Source organism: Pristiophorus japonicus, unplaced genomic scaffold (assembly GCF_044704955.1).
Source record: "Pristiophorus japonicus isolate sPriJap1 unplaced genomic scaffold, sPriJap1.hap1 HAP1_SCAFFOLD_207, whole genome shotgun sequence".
Taxonomy (NCBI): Eukaryota; Metazoa; Chordata; class Chondrichthyes; family Pristiophoridae; genus Pristiophorus; species Pristiophorus japonicus.
In genome coordinates, this window is record NW_027251767.1 from 135,001 (window position 1) to 145,000 (window position 10,000).

Sequence of the window (10,000 nt, forward strand, 5' to 3'; positions counted from 1 at the left end):
TGTGTACTTGCTGATGTCGCAGCTATTTTTCACAGCCTGGGCCAGCGGCGCAATGGATAACGCATCTGACTACGGATTAGAAGATTGCATGTTCGGCTCCTACCTGGCTCGAGCATTTTGGCAACCTTTGCATTCTGGCTTTGAATGCCACGTAAGCGAACATAGTTGGTCACACTCTTCAGTTACTAACCAGGCAAGTGCCTTCTTAGCGCAGTAGGCAGCGCGTCAGTCTCATAATCTGAAGGTCCTGAGTTCAATCCTCAGAGAAGGCATTAATACTTGCATAGACTTTTCTCCTTCTTTCATTTCAGCTGCATTCATGCAAAAATCAGGAAGTTTTGCTGCGATAGCACATCAAAGGATTTGATGTCCCTCAGCCTGCGGTGACCTTCAGAAGCAGATGGGCTCACACCACACCTGACACAACTCTTGTTTCTGAACAATTCCCCGAGCCAAAAGAATAGTGGTGAATGCAGGTATTGATCCCGCTAACTCTCACATACAAAGCAAGCACTCTACCATTTGAGCTAATTCCCCATTGATGGCTGGCATTAGCTCCCAGTTTGCATCTGACTAGCCCTTATCACTTGCCTCCTCGCTGTTCCACGACCAGCAGAAATCTCTTGCTTCAGGTTGGCCTGCTCCCTGAACACTTTCAATGCTTTGCTCCAATCGACGTTACTGAGCAATAGCAGGCGAGCAAGGGCAGGACTGGAAGCCATGGATATGGTGAAAGACGCCGAGAAGAGCTCGAGCCTGCGCAAGGGAAGCGAGTTGAGCGCAACGTCGCAGCCGCCACGAGCGTGAGGGAGCAGGCGAGAGCCCTGTCTGACTGATGGACAAATGACTTCTATTGCCTGAGGCTTTGCCTGAAAGAAAGTGCAATTGCCTGAGGCTTTGCCTGAAAGAAAATGCTGGCTCTTTACATGCATTGCTGCTCAAAGGCACTCCCTGCTGACACACACATGCAAGTGCTCAAGCAAAACGGTGAAGGCACTGTCCTGTGCCTCAGCTGCAACATGTTCAGCTGTAAACTGCTCATATTAAGAACTCTGCCTTCAGCGAATTGCGACTTACCACACACATACTTACTTCAAAAGAATGCTCACTGCTTCAAGCCGGAGTGCAACCAACCACCTAAGGACGACTTTGCTTTGCTTTGTTTTCTACTGCACTGCTCCGCTCCCCACCTGTCAATCGAAGGGAAGCGGCAGAGGTGCCTATCTTTGCTGATTGTCTGCCGCATGCCTTTTAATGCTGCTCGTCCTGTGCACTTGCTGATGTCGCAGCTATTTTTCACAGCCTGGGCCAGCGGCGCAATGGATAACGCATCTGACTACGGATTAGAAGATTGCATGTTCGGCTCCTACCTGGCTCGAGCATTTTGGCAATCTTTGCATTCTGGCTTTGAATGCCACGTAAGCGAACATAGTTGGTCACACTTTTCAGTTACTAAACAGGCAAGTGCCTTCTTAGCGCAGTAGGCAGCGCGTCAGTCTCATAATCTGAAGGTCCTGAGTTCAATCCTCAGAGAAGGCATTAATACTTGCATAGACTTTTCTCCTTCTTTCATTTCAGCTGCATTCATGCAAAAATCAGGAAGTTTTGCTGCGATAGCACATCAAAGGATTTGATGTCCCTCAGCCTGCGGTGACCTTCAGAAGCAGATGGGCTCACACCACACCTGACACAACTCTTGTTTCTGAACAATTACCCGAGCCAAAAGAATAGTGGTGAATGCAGGAATTGATCCCGCTAACTCTCACATGCAAAGCAAGCGCTCGACCATTTGAGCTAATTCCCCATTTATGTCTGGCATTAGCTCCCAGTTTGCATCTGACTAGCCCCTTATCACTTGCCTCCTCGCTATTCCTCGACCAGAAGAAATCTCTTGCTTCAGGTTGGCCTGCTCCCTGAACACTTTCAATGCTTTGCTCCAATCGACGTTACTGAGCAATAGCAGGCGAGCAAGGGCAGGACTGGAAGCCATGGATATGGTGAAAGACGCCGAGAAGAGCTCGAGCCTGCGCAAGGGAAGCGAGTTGAGCGCAACGTCGCAGCCGCCACGAGCGTGAGGGAGCAGGCGAGAGCCCTGTCTGACTGATGGACAAATGACTTCTATTGCCTGAGGCTTTGCCTGAAAGAAAGTGCAATTGCCTGAGGCTTTGCCTGAAAGAAAATGCTGGCTCTTTACATGCATTGCTGCTCAAAGGCACTCCCTGCTGACACACACATGCAAGTGCTCAAGCAAAACGGTGAAGGCACTGTCCTGTGCCTCAGCTGCAACATGTTCAGCTGTAAACTGCTCATATTAAGAACTCTGCCTTCAGCGAATTGCGACTTACCACACACATACTTACTTCAAAAGAATGCTCACTGCTTCAAGCCGGAGTGCAACCAACCACCTAAGGACGACTTTGCTTTGCTTTGTTTTCTACTGCACTGCTCCGCTCCCCACCTGTCAATCGAAGGGAAGCGGCAGAGGTGCCTATCTTTGCTGATTGTCTGCCGCATGCCTTTTAATGCTGCTCGTCCTGTGTACTTGCTGATGTCGCAGCTATTTTTCACAGCCTGGGCCAGCGGCGCAATGGATAACGCATCTGACTACGGATTAGAAGATTGCATGTTCGGCTCCTACCTGGCTCGAGCATTTTGGCAATCTTTGCATTCTGGCTTTGAATGCCACGTAAGCGAACATAGTTGGTCACACTCTTCAGTTACTAACCAGGCAAGTGCCTTCTTAGCGCAGTAGGCAGCGCGTCAGTCTCATAATCTGAAGGTCATGAGTTCAATCCTCAGAGAAGGCATTGATACTTGCATGGACTTTTCTCCTTCTTTCATTTCAGCTGCATTCATGCAAAAATCAGGAAGTTTTGCTGCGATAGCACATCAAAGGATTTGATGTCCCTCAGCCTGCGGTGACCTTCAGAAGCAGATGGGCTCACACCACACCTGACACAACTCTTGTTTCTGAACAATTCCCCGAGCCAAAAGAATAGTGGTGAATGCAGGTATTGATCTCGCTAACTCTCACATGCAAAGCAAGCGCTCTACCATTTGAGCTAATTCCCCATTGATGTCTGGCATTAGCTCCCAGTTTGCATCTGACTAGCCCCTTATCACTTGCCTCCTCGCTGTTCCACGACCAGCAGAAATCTCTTGCTTCAGGTTGGCCTGCTCCCTGAACACTTTCAATGCTTTGCTCCGATCGACGTTACTGAGCAATAGCAGGCGAGCAAGGGCAGGACTGGAAGCCATGGATATGGTGAAAGACGCCGAGAAGAGCTCGAGCCTGCGCAAGGGAAGCGAGTTGAGCGCAACGTCGCAGCCGCCACGAGCGTGAGGGAGCAGGCGAGAGCCCTGTCTGACTGATGGACAAATGACTTCTATTGCCTGAGGCTTTGCCTGAAAGAAAGTGCAATTGCCTGAGGCTTTGCCTGATAGAAAATGCTGGCTCTTTACATGCATTGCTGCTCAAAGGCACTCCCTGCTGACACACACATGCAAGTGTTCAAGCAAAACGGTGAAGGCACTGTCCTGTGCCTCAGCTGCAACATGTTCAGCTGTAAACTGCTCATCATATTAAGAACTCTGCCTTCAGCGAATTGCGACTTACCACACACATACTTACTTCAAAAGAATGCTCACTGCTTCAAGCCGGAGTGCAACCAACCACCGAAGGACGACTTTGCTTTGCTTTGTTTTCTACTGCACTGCTCCGCTCCCCACCTGTCAATCGAAGGGAAGCGGCAGAGGTGCCTATCTTTGCTGATTGTCTGCCGCATGCCTTTTAATGCTGCTCGTCCTGTGTACTTGCTGATGTCGCAGCTATTTTTCACAGCCTGGGCCAGCGGCGCAATGGATCACGCATCTGACTACGGATTAGAAGATTGCATGTTCGGCTCCTACCTGGCTCGAGCATTTTGGCAATCTTTGCATTCTGGCTTTGAATGCCACGTAAGCGAACATAGTTGGTCACACTCTTCAGTTACTAACCAGGCAAGTGCCTTCTTAGCGCAGTAGGCAGCGCGTCAGTCTCATAATCTGAAGGTCCTGAGTTCAATCCTCAGAGAAGGCATTAATACTTGCATAGACTTTTTTCCTTCTTTCATTTCAGCTGCATTCATGCAAAAATCAGGAAGTTTTGCTGCGATAGCACATCAAAGGATTTGATGTCCCCCAGCCTGCGGTGACCTTCAGAAGCAGATGGGCTCACACCACACCTGACACAACTCTTGTTTCTGAACAATTACCCGAGCCAAAAGAATAGTGGTGAATGCAGGTATTGATCCCGCTAACTCTCACATGCAAAGCAAGCGCTCTACCATTTGTGCTAATTCCCCATTGATGTCTGGCATTAGCTCCCAGTTTGCATCTGACTAGCCCCTTATCACTTGCCTCCTCGCTGTTCCACGACCAGCAGAAATCTCTTGCTTCAGGTTGGCCTGCTCCCTGAACACTTTCAATGCTTTGCTCCGATCGACGTTACTGAGCAATAGCAGGCGAGCAAGGGCAGGACTGGAAGCCATGGATATGGTGAAAGACGCCGAGAAGAGCTCGAGCCTGCGCAAGGGAAGTGAGTTGAGCGCAACGTCGCAGCCGCCACGAGCGTGAGGGAGCAGGCGAGAGCCCTGTCTGACTGATGGACAAATGACTTCTATTGCCTGAGGCTTTGCCTGAAAGAAAGTGCAATTGCCTGAGGCTTTGCCTGATAGAAAATGCTGGCTCTTTACATGCATTGCTGCTCAAAGGCACTCCCTGCTGACACACACATGCAAGTGTTCAAGCAAAACGGTGAAGGCACTGTCCTGTGCCTCAGCTGCAACATGTTCAGCTGTAAACTGCTCATCATATTAAGAACTCTGCCTTCAGCGAATTGCAACTTACCACACACATACTTACTTCAAAAGAATGCTCACTGCTTCAAGCCGGAGTGCAACCAACCACCTAAGGACGACTTTGCTTTGCTTTGTTTTCTACTGCACTGCTCCGCTCCCCACCTGTCAATCGAAGGGAAGCGGCAGAGGTGCCTATCTTTGCTGATTGTCTGCCGCATGCCTTTTAATGCTGCTCGTCCTGTGCACTTGCTGATGTCGCAGCTATTTTTCACAGCCTGGGCCAGCGGCGCAATGGATCACGCATCTGACTACGGATTAGAAGATTGCATGTTCGGCTCCTACCTGGCTCGAGCATTTTGGCAATCTTTGCATTCTGGCTTTGAATGCCACGTAAGCGAACATAGTTGGTCACACTTTTCAGTTACTAAACAGGCAAGTGCCTTCTTAGCGCAGTAGGCAGCGCGTCAGTCTCATAATCTGAAGGTCCTGAGTTCAATCCTCAGAGAAGGCATTAATACTTGCATAGACTTTTCTCCTTCTTTCATTTCAGCTGCATTCATGCAAAAATCAGGAAGTTTTGCTGCGATAGCACATCAAAGGATTTGATGTCCCTCAGCCTGCGGTGACCTTCAGAAGCAGATGGGCTCACACCACACCTGACACAACTCTTGTTTCTGAACAATTACCCGAGCCAAAAGAATAGTGGTGAATGCAGGAATTGATCCCGCTAACTCTCACATGCAAAGCAAGCGCTCGACCATTTGAGCTAATTCCCCATTTATGTCTGGCATTAGCTCCCAGTTTGCATCTGACTAGCCCCTTATCACTTGCCTCCTCGCTATTCCTCGACCAGAAGAAATCTCTTGCTTCAGGTTGGCCTGCTCCCTGAACACTTTCAATGCTTTGCTCCAATCGACGTTACTGAGCAATAGCAGGCGAGCAAGGGCAGGACTGGAAGCCATGGATATGGTGAAAGACGCCGAGAAGAGCTCGAGCCTGCGCAAGGGAAGCGAGTTGAGCGCAACGTCGCAGCCGCCACGAGCGTGAGGGAGCAGGCGAGAGCCCTGTCTGACTGATGGACAAATGACTTCTATTGCCTGAGGCTTTGCCTGAAAGAAAGTGCAATTGCCTGAGGCTTTGCCTGAAAGAAAATGCTGGCTCTTTACATGCATTGCTGCTCAAAGGCACTCCCTGCTGACACACACATGCAAGTGCTCAAGCAAAACGGTGAAGGCACTGTCCTGTGCCTCAGCTGCAACATGTTCAGCTGTAAACTGCTCATATTAAGAACTCTGCCTTCAGCGAATTGCGACTTACCACACACATACTTACTTCAAAAGAATGCTCACTGCTTCAAGCCGGAGTGCAACCAACCACCTAAGGACGACTTTGCTTTGCTTTGTTTTCTACTGCACTGCTCCGCTCCCCACCTGTCAATCGAAGGGAAGCGGCAGAGGTGCCTATCTTTGCTGATTGTCTGCCGCATGCCTTTTAATGCTGCTCGTCCTGTGTACTTGCTGATGTCGCAGCTATTTTTCACAGCCTGGGCCAGCGGCGCAATGGATAACGCATCTGACTACGGATTAGAAGATTGCATGTTCGGCTCCTACCTGGCTCGAGCATTTTGGCAATCTTTGCATTCTGGCTTTGAATGCCACGTAAGCGAACATAGTTGGTCACACTCTTCAGTTACTAACCAGGCAAGTGCCTTCTTAGCGCAGTAGGCAGCGCGTCAGTCTCATAATCTGAAGGTCATGAGTTCAATCCTCAGAGAAGGCATTGATACTTGCATGGACTTTTCTCCTTCTTTCATTTCAGCTGCATTCATGCAAAAATCAGGAAGTTTTGCTGCGATAGCACATCAAAGGATTTGATGTCCCTCAGCCTGCGGTGACCTTCAGAAGCAGATGGGCTCACACCACACCTGACACAACTCTTGTTTCTGAACAATTCCCCGAGCCAAAAGAATAGTGGTGAATGCAGGTATTGATCTCGCTAACTCTCACATGCAAAGCAAGCGCTCTACCATTTGAGCTAATTCCCCATTGATGTCTGGCATTAGCTCCCAGTTTGCATCTGACTAGCCCCTTATCACTTGCCTCCTCGCTGTTCCACGACCAGCAGAAATCTCTTGCTTCAGGTTGGCCTGCTCCCTGAACACTTTCAATGCTTTGCTCCGATCGACGTTACTGAGCAATAGCAGGCGAGCAAGGGCAGGACTGGAAGCCATGGATATGGTGAAAGACGCCGAGAAGAGCTCGAGCCTGCGCAAGGGAAGCGAGTTGAGCGCAACGTCGCAGCCGCCACGAGCGTGAGGGAGCAGGCGAGAGCCCTGTCTGACTGATGGACAAATGACTTCTATTGCCTGAGGCTTTGCCTGAAAGAAAGTGCAATTGCCTGAGGCTTTGCCTGATAGAAAATGCTGGCTCTTTACATGCATTGCTGCTCAAAGGCACTCCCTGCTGACACACACATGCAAGTGTTCAAGCAAAACGGTGAAGGCACTGTCCTGTGCCTCAGCTGCAACATGTTCAGCTGTAAACTGCTCATCATATTAAGAACTCTGCCTTCAGCGAATTGCGACTTACCACACACATACTTACTTCAAAAGAATGCTCACTGCTTCAAGCCGGAGTGCAACCAACCACCGAAGGACGACTTTGCTTTGCTTTGTTTTCTACTGCACTGCTCCGCTCCCCACCTGTCAATCGAAGGGAAGCGGCAGAGGTGCCTATCTTTGCTGATTGTCTGCCGCATGCCTTTTAATGCTGCTCGTCCTGTGTACTTGCTGATGTCGCAGCTATTTTTCACAGCCTGGGCCAGCGGCGCAATGGATCACGCATCTGACTACGGATTAGAAGATTGCATGTTCGGCTCCTACCTGGCTCGAGCATTTTGGCAATCTTTGCATTCTGGCTTTGAATGCCACGTAAGCGAACATAGTTGGTCACACTCTTCAGTTACTAACCAGGCAAGTGCCTTCTTAGCGCAGTAGGCAGCGCGTCAGTCTCATAATTTGAAGGTCCTGAGTTCAATCCTCAGAGAAGGCATTAATACTTGCATAGACTTTTTTCCTTCTTTCATTTCAGCTGCATTCATGCAAAAATCAGGAAGTTTTGCTGCGATAGCACATCAAAGGATTTGATGTCCCCCAGCCTGCGGTGACCTTCAGAAGCAGATGGGCTCACACCACACCTGACACAACTCTTGTTTCTGAACAATTACCCGAGCCAAAAGAATAGTGGTGAATGCAGGTATTGATCCCGCTAACTCTCACATGCAAAGCAAGCGCTCTACCATTTGTGCTAATTCCCCATTGATGTCTGGCATTAGCTCCCAGTTTGCATCTGACTAGCCCCTTATCACTTGCCTCCTCGCTGTTCCACGACCAGCAGAAATCTCTTGCTTCAGGTTGGCCTGCTCCCTGAACACTTTCAATGCTTTGCTCCGATCGACGTTACTGAGCAATAGCAGGCGAGCAAGGGCAGGACTGGAAGCCATGGATATGGTGAAAGACGCCGAGAAGAGCTCGAGCCTGCGCAAGGGAAGCGAGTTGAGCGCAACGTCGCAGCCGCCACGAGCGTGAGGGAGCAGGCGAGAGCCCTGTCTGACTGATGGACAAATGACTTCTATTGCCTGAGGCTTTGCCTGAAAGAAAGTGCAATTGCCTGAGGCTTTGCCTGATAGAAAATGCTGGCTCTTTACATGCATTGCTGCTCAAAGGCACTCCCTGCTGACACACACATGCAAGTGTTCAAGCAAAACGGTGAAGGCACTGTCCTGTGCCTCAGCTGCAACATGTTCAGCTGTAAACTGCTCATCATATTAAGAACTCTGCCTTCAGCGAATTGCGACTTACCACACACATACTTACTTCAAAAGAATGCTCACTGCTTCAAGCCGGAGTGCAACCAACCACCGAAGGACGACTTTGCTTTGCTTTGTTTTCTACTGCACTGCTCCGCTCCCCACCTGTCAATCGAAGGGAAGCGGCAGAGGTGCCTATCTTTGCTGATTGTCTGCCGCATGCCTTTTAATGCTGCTCGTCCTGTGTACTTGCTGATGTCGCAGCTATTTTTCACAGCCTGGGCCAGCGGCGCAATGGATCACGCATCTGACTACGGATTAGAAGATTGCATGTTCGGCTCCTACCTGGCTCGAGCATTTTGGCAATCTTTGCATTCTGGCTTTGAATGCCACGTAAGCGAACATAGTTGGTCACACTCTTCAGTTACTAACCAGGCAAGTGCCTTCTTAGCGCAGTAGGCAGCGCGTCAGTCTCATAATCTGAAGGTCCTGAGTTCAATCCTCAGAGAAGGCATTAATACTTGCATAGACTTTTTTCCTTCTTTCATTTCAGCTGCATTCATGCAAAAATCAGGAAGTTTTGCTGCGATAGCACATCAAAGGATTTGATGTCCCCCAGCCTGCGGTGACCTTCAGAAGCAGATGGGCTCACACCACACCTGACACAACTCTTGTTTCTGAACAATTACCCGAGCCAAAAGAATAGTGGTGAATGCAGGTATTGATCCCGCTAACTCTCACATGCAAAGCAAGCGCTCTACCATTTGTGCTAATTCCCCATTGATGTCTGGCATTAGCTCCCAGTTTGCATCTGACTAGCCCCTTATCACTTGCCTCCTCGCTGTTCCACGACCAGCAGAAATCTCTTGCTTCAGGTTGGCCTGCTCCCTGAACACTTTCAATGCTTTGCTCCGATCGACGTTACTGAGCAATAGCAGGCGAGCAAGGGCAGGACTGGAAGCCATGGATATGGTGAAAGACGCCGAGAAGAGCTCGAGCCTGCGCAAGGGAAGCGAGTTGAGCGCAACGTCGCAGCCGCCACGAGCGTGAGGGAGCAGGCGAGAGCCCTGTCTGACTGATGGACAAATGACTTCTATTGCCTGAGGCTTTGCCTGAAAGAAAGTGCAATTGCCTGAGGCTTTGCCTGATAGAAAATGCTGGCTCTTTACATGCATTGCTGCTCAAAGGCACTCCCTGCTGACACACACATGCAAGTGTTCAAGCAAAACGGTGAAGGCACTGTCCTGTGCCTCAGCTGCAACATGTTCAGCTGTAAACTGCTCATCATATTAAGAACTCTGCCTTCAGCGAATTGCGACTTACCACACACATACTTACTTCAAAAGAATGCTCAC

General features: G+C 49.6%; 8 non-coding genes across 8 annotated transcripts; all 8 read left to right on the plus strand.

The window, feature by feature from the left end:
- Positions 1–199: 199 nt before the first annotated feature.
- Positions 200–272, plus strand: trnam-cau (transfer RNA methionine (anticodon CAU)). The gene has a single exon. It is a non-coding gene; the product is annotated as a tRNA-Met (tRNA).
- A 1,194-nt stretch (positions 273–1,466) lies between these two features.
- On the plus strand, positions 1,467–1,539 carry trnam-cau (transfer RNA methionine (anticodon CAU)). The gene has a single exon. It is a non-coding gene; the product is annotated as a tRNA-Met (tRNA).
- Positions 1,540–2,734: 1,195 nt separating this feature from the next.
- trnam-cau (transfer RNA methionine (anticodon CAU)) lies at positions 2,735–2,807 on the plus strand. The gene has a single exon. It is a non-coding gene; the product is annotated as a tRNA-Met (tRNA).
- A 1,198-nt stretch (positions 2,808–4,005) lies between these two features.
- On the plus strand, positions 4,006–4,078 carry trnam-cau (transfer RNA methionine (anticodon CAU)). The gene has a single exon. It is a non-coding gene; the product is annotated as a tRNA-Met (tRNA).
- A 1,198-nt stretch (positions 4,079–5,276) lies between these two features.
- trnam-cau (transfer RNA methionine (anticodon CAU)) lies at positions 5,277–5,349 on the plus strand. The gene has a single exon. It is a non-coding gene; the product is annotated as a tRNA-Met (tRNA).
- Positions 5,350–6,544: 1,195 nt separating this feature from the next.
- On the plus strand, positions 6,545–6,617 carry trnam-cau (transfer RNA methionine (anticodon CAU)). Its single transcript has one exon. It is a non-coding gene; the product is annotated as a tRNA-Met (tRNA).
- Positions 6,618–7,815: 1,198 nt separating this feature from the next.
- trnam-cau (transfer RNA methionine (anticodon CAU)) lies at positions 7,816–7,888 on the plus strand. Its single transcript has one exon. It is a non-coding gene; the product is annotated as a tRNA-Met (tRNA).
- A 1,198-nt stretch (positions 7,889–9,086) lies between these two features.
- trnam-cau (transfer RNA methionine (anticodon CAU)) lies at positions 9,087–9,159 on the plus strand. Its single transcript has one exon. It is a non-coding gene; the product is annotated as a tRNA-Met (tRNA).
- The last annotated feature ends 841 nt before the right edge of the window (positions 9,160–10,000 follow it).